A 13,810-nucleotide genomic window follows, 5' to 3' on the forward strand; every position below is an offset into this window, starting at 1 on the left:
ATAAAACAACCTGATGCTGAACCTCAAGCTTCTAGAAAAAGAAGAGCAGGACAACCCCAAACCTCATACAAGGGAAGAAATTATAAAGATCAGGGGAGAAATCAATGCAATGGAGACTAAGAGAACGATACAAAAAATCAATGAAGCCAAGAGTTGGTTTTTTGAAAGAATAAACAAAATTCATAAACCTTTAGTCAACCTTTTCAGAAAAAGGAAAGAAAAGGCCCATATCTATGCAGTTAGGAATGAAAAGGGTGAAATTACAACAGACCCAGAAGAAATCCAGAGGATCATCAATACTTACTTCCAGAACCTATACACCAATAAGATGGAAAACACAGAAGAAATGGACAGATTCCTAGATACATATGAATTACCAAAGTTGAACGAAGAGGACCTAAAAATTGTGAACAACCCAATATCAACCAATGAAATTGAAAATGTAATTAAAAACTTATCACCTAAGAAAAGCCCGGGCTCTGATGGCTTCACTGCTGAATTCTACAAGACATTTAGAGAGGAACTGCTGCCACTACTATTTAAACTCTTCAATGAAATTGAAAGGGAAGCAATACTCCCAAATTCATTCCTGGAAGCAAGCATCACCTTGATCCCCAAAGCAGAGAGAGACGCAACCAAAGAAGAGAATTATAGGCCAATCTCACTAATGAACGTAGATGCAAAAATCCTTAATAAGATAATGGCAAACAGAATGCAGAAGATCATCAAGAAGATCATACACCCTGATCAAGTGGGATTCATCCCAGGGATGCAGGGATGGTTCAATATACGAAAATCAATCAATGTAATACACTATATCAATAGAGCCAAGGACAAAAACCATATGATTATCTCCATAGATGTAGAAAAAGCTTTTGACAAAATCCAACATGCATTTATGATCAAAACCCTACAAAAAATTGGAATAGATGGTCTCTACCTCAAACTGATAGAAGCCATCTATGAAAAACCAACAGCCAATATCATACTAAATGGTCAAAAACTGAAATCCTTCACACTAAAATCAGGAACAAGACAAGGATGTCCACTATCACCACTCTTGTTCAATATAGTTCTGGAAACATTAGCCACGGCAATTAGACAAGAGAAAGAAATAAAAGGAATAAAGATAGGAAATGAAGAAGTCAAATTGTCATTATTTGCAGATGACATGATACTCTATATAGAAGACCCCAAGAACTCCACCAAAAGTCTTTTAGACTTAATAACCAAATTCAGTCAAGTAGCTGGTTACAAGGTCAACACACAAAAATCAATAGCTTTCCTCTACACGAATGACAGACTCACTGAGAGAGAAATAGGGCAAATAATTCCTTTTACAATAGCATCCAAAAAACTGAAATACCTAGGAATCATCCTAACAAAAGAAATCAAAGACCTCTTCTCTGAAAACTATGGCACTCTGAAAAGAGAGATTGAAGATGATATCAGAAAATGGCCAGACATCCCCTGCTCCTGGGTAGGAAGGGTTAATATAGTGAAAATGGCCATACTTCCAAAACTGCTCTATAGATTTAATGCAATTCCAATTGAGATCCCAGCAGCATGCTTCATCGACCTCAAGAAAAAAATCCAAAAATTCATTTGGAGCAAGAAGAGACCCAGAATAGCAAAAGCAATTCTAGGTAACAGAGACATGGCAGGGGGTATCACAATCCCCAACCTGCAACTGTACTACAAAGCTACTGTGATAAAAACAGCATGGTACTGGCAAAGAAACAGACCTGAGGACCAGTGGAACAGATGAGAAGATGCAGAAACAAGGCCGGGCACACTCAGCCATCTCATCTTTGACAAAGGAGCCAAACACTCTCACTGGAGGAAAGATAGCCTCTTTAATAAATGGTGCTGGAAAAATTGGGCTTCAACTTGCCAAAGATTAAAACTAGACCTGTATCTCTCACCATGCACTAAACTAAAATCAAAATGGATTAAAGATCTAAATATTAAAATAGAAATTCTGAACCAGTTGGAACAGAGGTTAAGTAGAACCCTTGAAGACATTGGTGTAAGAAAAGATTTTATGAACAAAACCTCCATTGCCCGTGAACTAGCACAAACAATCAACAAATGGGATCTCTTCTTATGAACAAGCTTCTGCACAGCAAGAGAAACCACCAGCAGTGTGAAGAGACAACCCACAATGTGGGAAAAAATCTTCACCTGCTCTTCCTCAGACAAAGGTCTACTATCTCGAATCTATAAAGAACTTAAAAAGATCAGACCTCCCAAATTTAAAGACCCAATCCAAAAATGGGCATCTGAAATGAACAGACATTTCTCAGACAAAGAAGTAGAAATAGCAAATAAATACATGAAAAAATGTTCAACATCACTGGTCATTTGAGAGATGCAAATGAAAACAATGCTGAGATTCCACTTCACTCCAGAAAGAATGGCTGCTATCATGAAATCAACCAATAACAAATGCTGGCTGGGCTGTGGGGAAAGAGGAACCCTTCTCCACTGCTGGTGGGAGTGTAGACTGGTGCAAGCACTGTGGAAATCAGTATGGAGATACCTCAAAGAACTAGGACTGGAAATCCCATTTGACCCTGCTATTCCACTGCTGGGGATCTTCACCAAAGAATTAAAAGAATCATACCACAGTGATATATGTGCACCCATGTTCATAGCAGCGCAGTTTGTAATAGCTAAAACTTGGAAACAGCCCAAATGCCCATCAACTGGAGACTAGATAAAGAAAATGTGGTTTTTCAAATAAAATGGAGTACTACTCAGCCATAAAAAATGAGCAATTAGAGACATTTATAGCTAAGTGGATGCACATTGAGGCAATACTCTTAAGTGAAATAAATAGGACACACATGTGTAAATACCAAATAGTTTCTCTGGTGTGAGAAGCTGAAAGTGTAAATAAGGACTAAATGTATAATAGGTCATGTGAAATAGGAAGAAAGGGGGCAAAGGGGAAGGAAGTGGGAGGGCTAAGGGAAAGGATAGAAGGGAGTGGGATTAATATGAGAAAATGGAAAAATAGGAACAAAATTTTTGTAAATAGGGAGGGCTGGAGGGGTTGAAGGGAGGGCTGGGCAAGGGTGAAAAATAAGAACCAAGAGAGACTCTGTAAAGGTGCAAATTTCCAATGCAGAATGTCATTATATTGTATACCTAAAATGTACCAATGGTTAGAATGAATAATTGATAATGTAAAATAGGAATAAAAGGTCCAAAGGGGTAGGGGTATTGGGAGGCACAGGGGAAAGGAAAGAAGGGAAAGGAAAAAATGATGAGAAATGGAAAAAATGGAAATAAAGTCTTTGTAAATAGGGAAGGGTGGAGGGGGTGAATGGAAGGCTAGGAATGGGGAAAAAATAAGAACCAAGATGCATTATATAAAGGTACAATTCCCAATGAGAAATGTAATTGTGTTGTATACCTACAATGTACCAATAAAAGAATTTAATACAGAAAAAAAAAAAGTTTGGCTACTCTGAAAAACTATATAGATAGTTTTTCCATGGAAATCTCAAAAAGAACCAAAAAATAAAAATAAATTGTTGAGTTAAAAAAAATTTCTCACATGAGGCAGCTGTAGGTGCTTTAACTAGTTGTTAACACATATTCAACATACAGACAAACATACATAAGATGGCTACATTTAAAGTAGAATGCACTTTCAGATGTATTTGGCCAAGTTAAACTATAACAACCCTTTTAAACTATTTAGGTTTGTAACTATAAATAGACCAGTCAGAACTTTTTATAGGTCAATTAACAGAAATAGCCACAGCTGATGGACAAAACTGCTGTTGTCATAGCTATATATAACTGTTCCTTCTAAAGAGGCAGACTGTTAAAGATCCATGGGGGTGCTCAGGCCAGGTTTGGGTGTAGAAAGAGACTAGGTGACACTCTTTGGAGTTATGTATTTTAAAAGGAGAAGAAACAAAAGGAGAGAAGGCATCCCTGTCTATCTATCCCTCTTGTTCTAAAGTATTCCCTAGATTTAAACCCATCCAGCACCAGCAGAAATGAAGATAGTGTGAGGAAGTGGCCAGAAATGGGTTAGCCACTCTTATCATGTGCCTGGGCCCCCATCCTCATCGTCTTGTGACCTTTGGAGCATATTTAGCACCAGGCTTTCCTCTTTTAGAACCTTAATTGGCATATATCTGGCCTGGCAAGACGCTCTGGAGAGAAATCACGGCAAGATAGAGGCAGTCCTCTGGGGACTGGGACTATGGCATCCTTTAATATCTGATTCTGTTTAAAATGGTTTTTTGTTCTATCAATGAATTAAGTTGTGCTATAAAAACCAGTCAGTCTGCCCTGTAGTGTAGCACTCTTGAAGGGAGGGGGAAGTGAAAGGGAGTTAATTTCCAGTTCTGCCTAAGGACTAAAAGGCAGATAAATTTGGACTAAAACTTTTACATTTATTCATTGAGAGTTTGAGGATTAAATCTAGACCAGTTTTTTAAACTATGGCCCAGATCTAAGTGAAGGTCAGCTTTACTCTGGAAGGATTGCAAGGAGAGGAAACTCACCATTCTGGAAACCTTGTCCTGGAATCCAGCAGTCACAGAGAAGAGAATTTCCTTGGACAAAACACTATTGTGGTAAGTTCCATTATTTCTCAGGGGCAGAGCAGTGGAGAAGGGACAGAAGAATGACCCTATGCATGGCAGAACTAAATCCTAATCATCACAAGGCCAGAAAAACAATCAAGATTGTCGGTTACTTTGCTCATTGCTGAGACAGAATATCAATGCCCAAGTTAAAGGAGGAAAGGTTTCTTTGGCTTACAGTTTGTAGAGGTCTCAATTCAGAGTTGGATGGCTCCAATGCCGGGTAACATAGCAGAGTGGTATCACAGAGGAGAGACAGTTCATGGCAGGCAGAAGGCAAAAATCAGCAAGGCAGCAAGCTACATGAGATAAGCAGGAACTCTCTTTCTGTCCCTTATATTTTATCCATGCTATCCACCCTTAGAGCAGGTAGCACTCAAACTCTTAATCCTAGTATTGCACCTTGAATCAATCCCAACATCACATCCTTGATCCCAGCATCACACAGCCTAGATCCAGCCACCTCAAAAAAGGTCCACCTAAGACTGCATGAAGCTTTGGAGGGGACATCTAGACATAAGCCATAACAAGAACCAAGAGCTTTCCCAGGGTGGGTCTCTCTAATCCTTAGCAAACTTGCCTGTTCCAACCATTTGGCCTAACCTCTCAGGAGCAGAAAAACAAGGCCAAAAGCTTTTCCCAGGGTGGGCATATACCTCTAAAGATAAGAGCAACCATTGACTCTAACTTCACTGTCAAGCAGAAAACCAACAATCAAAAACCTGAATGAGGTTCTCTCCTGCGGGATGCATGAGAAACACCTAGTGCCCAGGCATTAGGTCAAACAAAACCTTCATGTGTGCCTTCCTGGATGAGCATGAATTCTGATTCCCTTCTAACCCAAGGATTGGGGTTATGTATTCTATGTTTTTTGTGTGTTTTTTTTGGTACCGGGGATCGAACTCGTGTCCTTGCACTTGCTCAGCAGGCGGCGAAACCACTGAGCTAAATCCCGGACCCCTTCTATGCTTTCTTTAGAGATGAGGACTCATTTTCTAGGAGTTCAGGAGCTTGAAAAGGAAAAAAAAGATTTTCAGTATTATAAAAAGAAGCATATTACCTTTACTGACAAGGATAGTGAGCATCCATCACAGAGATAAGCTGCCAAAACCTGTCCCCTAGCCTCAGACACACCCAAGAGAACGAGCTGCAAAGTAATTAGAAATTCAAAAAAGCCATTTCAAATAGCTGTCTAAAATAAGACAACAAGCTGGGCGTGATGGTGCATGCCTGTAATCCCAGCACTCAGGAGACTGAGGCAGGAGGATTGCCACGAGTCCCAGGACAGCCTGGGCTACATAGTGAGTTCAGGGCCAGCCTGAACTACACAAGGAGGCCTCGTCTCAAAAAATCAAACTAAATAAATAAATAAAAAATAAGACAACAAGGCATCTCATAGCTGCCAAACAAGTCAAGAAAGGAGTACAAGTAAATTCAGCAACCAGTGTAGAAGTAAGTCTACGTACAGCATAAACAAAATGGGAATATAAGGCCCTGCCTACAAAAACTAAAATGTCCCATCATAGAAACCTAAATATGAAGACATCACAATCTTCCCTGTCCTCAACTTTTAACATGGCTAAAGTAACCAACAAAAGGTATAAGCAACCAGCAAATAATGGATGACAATTTTTGACTACCTAAATGACTCACAATCCAGAATCCAGTCAAAATATTTAGGGGTGCCATGAAACAAAAGCAAACTCTTACCTTCTTCCAATTTTTTTGGTATTTTTTCCAATTTTTTTGGTATCATTCTCCAAATGATATAAGAGAAAATATAACTCCCAATCAGCTAGATGTCAGATACTCCAAGTTCAGATCCCCTGAAATTGAAGAATGAATTCTAAGGAACAGTGGAGGTTATGAGTAGGAAAGATTTATTGAGAGATAGCTCCTGAGAGACAGGAGGGGACCTGAAAGTGACGAAGCCCTTTGTCAGGGGTAATTTATATAGCAAAGTCACAATGTGGGTACAACATGGGTCAAACTGCCATCAATCTATAAGATTACAAGTATAACTTCTTAGCTAATACTGACCCAATAGGGAGGCAGGTCATGTAGCAAGGCTACATAGAAAGAACAAAGGCATTTTTGGGAAGGGATGGGTCCAGATGCTCTGGTCACCCACCTGGGTGACTGATGCCTATCTGGACTTCCTGGACCAGGTGGTGCTAATTATAGTATATTTCTAAGTTACTGTTTGTTCCTTAGGAAAATATATAGGCCTGGCCATTGCATCTGTATCTTGAGGCCTGGCCTTCAGATGCTCCTCCAGCCACAATCCTGATGTCTTTATTCTTTCTGTTGACCTCCTTGAAAGCCCAGTCCCTCTCTGTCTGTATATCAATTTCTATCTAACTTAGCTGCCTATTATAACTTCACTCACAACCTCTTCTAGAAACTCCAGTTGCTTCTCTGGAAACACCTGTAGCAGTAATGTTCTCCTTTTCATTGGCCTTTGCCTTATACAGCTGGTTTTCACCAACACTGTCACATTCGAGCCTCACACAGCTAATAAGGGGACAAAACTGAGGCACAAATGGGTACCATTCTGCTTCTAAGGTCAAAGTTATTTTTACTGTTCTACAGCTAACTTTACAATATTCACCTTGTCAAGGTAACTGTAATTAATACTAACTTAAAGGCCTATAATTAACTGACACAGTTTAGAAAAGTATTTTTCCTCTCTCTCATTACAAGTAATGTTAGTCTAGCAAGATATCTGCAGCATTATTTTCCTATGTGTCATTTTAAAATCTAATGATATGCTTTATGTTAATTTGTATTTTTTATATCTGTGAAATATACAGAGCATAGTTTTCTCAACTATAAAACATCTTGCTAAATATAGTCACATGCATTTTAATGTTTTCATGTTTTTTTTAAATTTAGTCACATTATTTAAAATATTTCTTGGATGTAAATGAGGCAACTTAAGTGACAGATTATTCTTCTAATTATATCTGATATTTTTAGTTCCTGGGGATTATTTGCCACTGATACAATCTTATAACTCCAAAGTAGTTTCTTTGAACCATAAAATCATGGTTGGACTTTGAAATTTCAGCCTTTTTTTCTACTTGGTAAATTGAACCATTATCATAAAATAAGTTTAAAAATAACCTTAATGTCTTGCTTGCCTTCTCTGTTTTGAATCTTGAATTTTCAAAGGTCCCAATTCCTCTTTCTCTTCATCTGGCCCTTACCTATTCCCTGCAGTTGACTATAACCAAATTTGCCTCTAAAATTAAGATACCTGCATCCTCAAAAGACAGACAACTAAAGTGCTTCTTCTTGTACCAAAAATGAATCCTCCTATCTTAGCCTTGAGCAAAAATATTTTAATGTTTTAGCATTTCAAGTAATAATGTCTCTTTTTTTCCATCTTCAGTCCCCACCTCCACCTTGTGACAGATAGGTCTGCTCCTGAGTTACCCCAGTGGAATATTGTTGGACTTCTCCTCAGTATTTTCCTGCTCACTTGTTTTGTCATTCTCCTGCTGAATCCTATTGCTATAGCAATTTATTAACTCCTTACAGGTCATAGGAAATTGAAATCTTTAAGTCATCATCCAAACGTTCTGAAAGTTTTTTGGATAAATCAGGTAGTGGGAATTTCCCTTACATTGTATTTCATAAAACATATTTTTAATATGACCCACTCAATGTTTACCCTCACATAGTGCTTTATTCAAATCACCTTAATAGCATCTACTGTACTACATTTTTATTTATCTATATGACTCTTTCCCTCTACCTTTATTTACAGAGTATACCAAAGGGCTTGGCACATTGTGATAACTCAGTGGCCAATATGTTGAATAAATGTGCTCTTCAGCAACCAAGGTCTGATTCAAATTTTGAAATAAATCCATTCTAAATTTCTGCTGAAATAGGAAGAAGTTTACATTTCCTAATAACCTTGGAAATACGGTTCTATCTTTGGATTTTTGTAGTTGAACTGTATTCTTTCTTTAAAAATAGGAATAGGAAGATCTATTGTTTTAGAATATTAAAATAAAATAATGTATTTTAGGTAGATAGATAGAGCTATAAAAAATCTCTTCTATAAATTATCAGAAATGAAGTACAGTTAGAAAAGATTACTGGAGTTAACCAACATCATCAATACATAGAATGTCAACAGCAATATATTACTGCTATCTTATGCCTAGTTTTAAAAAGTCAGAGCCAGTAGAGGGGATATAATTTTTCTTACACTAACTTCAAAACATATTTCTCAGATTTTCCACTGAAATACCAAAGTAAGTCACAAAGCTGTTTTTGGCAATAAACTGAGCAAATAAAATCCTATTTAGTAAAACTCCCACAGCATTCTTCAGGGTTACCCTGCCACACACCCCCTTAAGGTTCAGAGGTATTTAAAACAAATCTACATCAGATTTGGGGCAGAAAAAGACAAATGTAGAATATCTTATTTTGCCAAATGCAAGGATTTATCTAAATATAAACAGGATACATCAAAAAGATACTGGAGCCAAAACTAGAGAGAGAAAATAGACAAGTAGTTGCCTGGAGTGGAGAGAGCAGTTTAAAATAAAATACTAGAAAGGAATTTTTTTATGGTGTTGGAACCATTCTATTATTTTTGGTGGTGTTATGCAATTATATGTATTAACCAAAACTCATAGAAATATACCCTAAAAATGTTACTACAGTTAAGTCATAGCACAATTTAAAAAGTAAGGTACTGAAACTACATTGATAGGTCTCTTACTGGCTAAATTTGGAATTAATTTAATTTAATTTTTAATTTAACATTAAAAGCGTGACCACACCAAAAAAACCTGAAATGAACTATTAAAAACGGATTTGTTTGTAATGACCAAAAACTAGGAGCAACCAAAATGACCTTCATAATGTAGGATTAAACAAGCAGTGGCACATCTGCACTGAGAAACATTACTCAGCAATAAAGAGGAACGAACTGCTGCTATGCTAGCAATGTACATGGAGCTCGAGGAATAAGAACTCTGTCGAGAAGGTCATATACTATGATTCCATTTACACAGTAGTCTCAAAATGATAAAATTATAGTGTTAGATCCCAGGTTAGTGGTTGACAGATATCAGAAAATGATGGGCCTATATGCAGTGGATATAAATTTAGAACTTTTTACTTTGTGCTTGCAAGGCAAATGGCGGAACCACTGAGCTAAATCCCCAGCCTGGAGTGGATGTAACTTTAAAGGGTAGTTTGGTGAAAATCTTTGTGATAATGAAATAGTTCTGTACTGTGACTATGGCCGTACTTACATGAATCTACACAGGTGATAAAATGGCCTAGAAACATGCATGTAGATTGTACCAGTGCCAGTGTCCTGGCTTTAATATTAAATTATAATTACCTGAGGAAAGTGTAGAGGAAAACTGAGAAGTATTCAGAGGACTTCTATATGTTATATTCCCAACTTCATGTGAGTTATAAATTCAAAAGTGATGTAAATGTTCCAAGCAATGTTGTACGCACTTGTAATCCCAGAATTCTAAGAGGAAGGCAGAAAGATTAAAAGTTGGAGCCAAACCTGGGTAACTTAGTGACAATGAGACCATGTCTCAGAATAAAAGATAAAAAGGAGTGGGAACATAGTTCAGTGTGAAAGTCCTGTGTTCAATTCCCAGTACTGAAAATTAAATAAAAATGATATAAGTGGATAAGAGCATATTAAAGAAAAAGAATCTCTGAAGCCACTATAATAGTATATGCCTAGACTCCAAGAACTCAGAAGGCTGAGGCAGGTGGATCACAAGTTCGAGGCCAACCTGAGCTACAAAGTGAGACCTGCCGGGGATTTCGCTCAGTGGTTTCGCCACCTGCTGCGCGAGTGCAAGGACCCGAGAGAGTTCAATCCCCTGTACCAAAACAAAACAAAACAAAGTGAGACCCTACATTATTTTTTTTAAAAAAAGAAGAATTAGAGAGAAAATTCATGAATCCATGGTAATCTCAAAGTGAAAACGGGGTCATTTTGAAACTTGCCCAGTGTTATTAGTTTTTGTGTCATTTATTTCTTTATTCAAGTCTGCATATAACAAAAATCTTCATGTTAGTGTACAACTATGGGAATTAACAAATGCATATGATTATGTAACCACCACCAACATTAAGATGTAGAATAATTTCACCCCCCCCCAACTCTCTCACGTTTCTCCTTATAACTGATACATTCCCTCAGCCCCAACCTTTGGGAACTACAGATTTATTTTATGTTCCTATAATTTTGCCTTTTCAGAGTATCATATTTTAGATGGCATCCTGCAGCATGCAGTACCCAAAATTAGCTTTTTTCGTGTAGCAAAAGGCATTTAAGTTTAGGCCATGTTATTTTATATATCTGTCATTCTTTGCTTATTGAGTAATATTTTATTGTATAGATATAACTAATTTTGTGTCCATTTACCCATCAAAGGATATCTGGGTATTTCTAGATTTGGGCAATTATTAATAATACCACTAAAAGAATATTTATGCAGATTTTCTTATGAACTTAAGCTTATAGAGGGAGAAGCGAAAAGTAATTGGAGAATTAAAATGCCATAGGATTGATGAACTCTGTTACTTTGGTATGTCCAAGTAATGATTTTCTTGTTAGCCAAGTAAAATGCCACAGTCTTTGTTATGTACTGAATTATTTCTTTACAACATTCATATATTGCAGTTCTAACCCCAGCACCTCAGAATGTGACTGCACTTGAATAAATGACCTTTATAGAGATGATTGGTTAAAATGAAGCTCTTGACAAAATTATAATACTTAAGCTCATTGCTCCTACTGAAATACTTATGTCACTGATCTTCTCTTCTGGGTGTTCAACAACTAAAGTCTGGAGACCAAAATTAGAAAGGTAACTGGGCTATGAGTATGAGGACGCCCAATATTTTGGCCCTGGCCCCTCCAAGTTAACAAAGAATCCAGGACATGAGGGAACCTTTTCTACAGGATCCTACATCTTTGGTAAGTCACTAAACATCCTGAGCAGGGAGCTTGCTGGGAACCAGAAGACAAATGTACTGTGTGCCAAAGGAGGGTCACTAAGAGGGAAAAGTCTCCTACACTTTCACTGAAAGCAACATGGTCAAGCAAGACCATGACCCATCCTGATGGCTGACACTGACAGAGGAACAGAGAAGCTCTATGCATGGTTCCAAAACAATGCCTACAGAGACTTAACTGACCTTGATAGATAGCAAGAGGTTCATATTGATTGACACAGGTCTCACTTTAACTTGGTCTTAAACACCCAGGAGAAAAGAATAACCAAAAGAGGTATGAAATAATGCCATAGTCAAACACCCTCAGGTCCACATTGAGAGCAAAATGTACAAAATGATGCAGGGAGGAGTGGGCATCCCCACCATCAGACGGTGTGGAGCCAAAGGGGACTACAATGTCATGGTGATGGAGCTGTTGGGCCCAAGCCTGGAAGACCTCTTCAACTTCTGCTCAAGGAAGTTCAGTCGCAAAACTGTTCTGCTGCTTGCTGACCGACCAGATGATTAGTCATATTCAATACATTCATTCAAAAAGCTTCATCCACTGAGATGTGAAGCCAGAACTTCCTCATGGGGCAGGGGAAGAAGAGCAACCTGGTCTATATCATAGACTTTGGGCTGGTCAGGAAGTACCAGGATGCAAGGACCCACCAGCACATCCTCTATTGGGAGAATAAGAACTTCATAGGCATGGCACGGTATGTCTCCATCAACATGCACCTCGAAATCCAACAATCTCGAAGGGATGTCTTGGAGTCTGTGGGGTACGTACTGATGTACTTCAACCTGGGCTCTCTCCCCTGGCAGGGGCTGAAGGCTGCCACCAAGAGGCAGAAGTATGACAGGGTCAGTGAGAAGAAAATGTCCACTCCCATGGAAGTGCTGTGCAAAGGCTATCACTCTGAATTTACCACCTACCTGAATTTCTGCCGTTCCTTGCGCTTTGACAAACGGCAAGCCCGACTACTCCTACCTGTGCCAGCTCTTCAGGAATCTGTTCCATCGCCAAGGCTTCTCCTACAACTATGTGTTCGACTGGAACATGCTCAAGTTTGGTGCCAGCCAGGCCACAGATGATGCCGAACTGGACCGCCGGACTGAGAAGAGTGAGTGACACTCCCGGAATGCAGCCACCCGCGGCCTCCCTTCCACAGCATCTGGCCGCCTGCGGGGGACCCAGGAAGTGGCACCCCCCATGCCCCTGACCCCTACCTCACACACGTCTAACACCTCTCCTCGGCCAATCTCTGGCATGGAGGGAGAGCGGAGAGTGAGCATGCAGCTGCACCGAGGGGCCCCAGTCTCCTGGTCCCATCTCCCAGGCCGATGAGATACCTCTCGCATGTCCACCTCCCAGAATAGCATTCCTTTCGAACACCACGGCAAGTAGCTGCTCGTCTCCATCCGAGGGCAGCACTGGATTCCCAGTTGGGTGGCTTCCAGGGGTCTTCAGTCTGTCGTGAGAGCTCTCCTTTTTGCTGTGAAGAGCAGACAGTGCATGGCCGATCTACTCTGTTACCAATGGCTTTACTAGTGACACGCCCCCGGTCTAGACCCGAAATCTTCACACCAGGAGCTCTGCGGGCCACTCACCCAGCAAATACAGACTGAGAGGACAGGCCCCAGAGCGGCCTCACAGAAGCTCAGTTACCACGAGGCTGGGAAGACGCAGGGTGCGGGAGACATCGCAGGGACCCCGACTCCCCGCCATGAGCCTCTCCACCCCACCCGTGGTGGCCGACCTGCGCTCCCTGTGATCCTGCCGCGACTACCAGTCTTCTACTTGGTTAAGACAGTTTTGTATAGTTTTGCTAAAAATACTGGCTTAAATCTGTGTAAAGAAATCTGTCTTTTCATTGTTTCTTGTCTGTTTTTGCGGTCTTAAAAAAGATGCTGACTTTAAAGACTCCTGAGCCAGACGCTGGCTTGCCGTGTCTGTGGAGTCAGAGAGGGGCAGTTGAGTGTCCAGTATTGCGTTGTCTGTTTTCTGTGTTGCATTGCCACTGGTGAGGGGACGTTTTGGCGGAAGCTGTGTGCGTCTGCGTCTCAGCCCCAGCCTGGTTCTGGCCTCTGGCTCACCCTCCCTTCTGTAAGCTGCAACATAGGAAGCCTGGCTGCTGCAGAGTAGTGTGGCCGGTGTGTTTCGCAGAATGTGGTGCCTTTCTGCCCAGAGGAGCGAGGAG

General features: G+C 39.9%; 1 pseudogene; it reads left to right on the forward strand.

Annotated features, from left to right (window-relative positions):
• LOC101709776 (casein kinase I pseudogene) overlaps positions 1-13,275 on the forward strand; it is a 26,185-nt pseudogene extending 12,910 nt beyond the window's left edge.
• The last annotated feature ends 535 nt before the right edge of the window (positions 13,276-13,810 follow it).

This window comes from Heterocephalus glaber, unplaced genomic scaffold (genome assembly GCF_053883595.1).
Source record: "Heterocephalus glaber isolate CG9 unplaced genomic scaffold, H.glaber_assembly_v1.0 deba00000546, whole genome shotgun sequence".
In the NCBI taxonomy this organism is placed as follows: Eukaryota; Metazoa; Chordata; class Mammalia; order Rodentia; family Bathyergidae; genus Heterocephalus; species Heterocephalus glaber.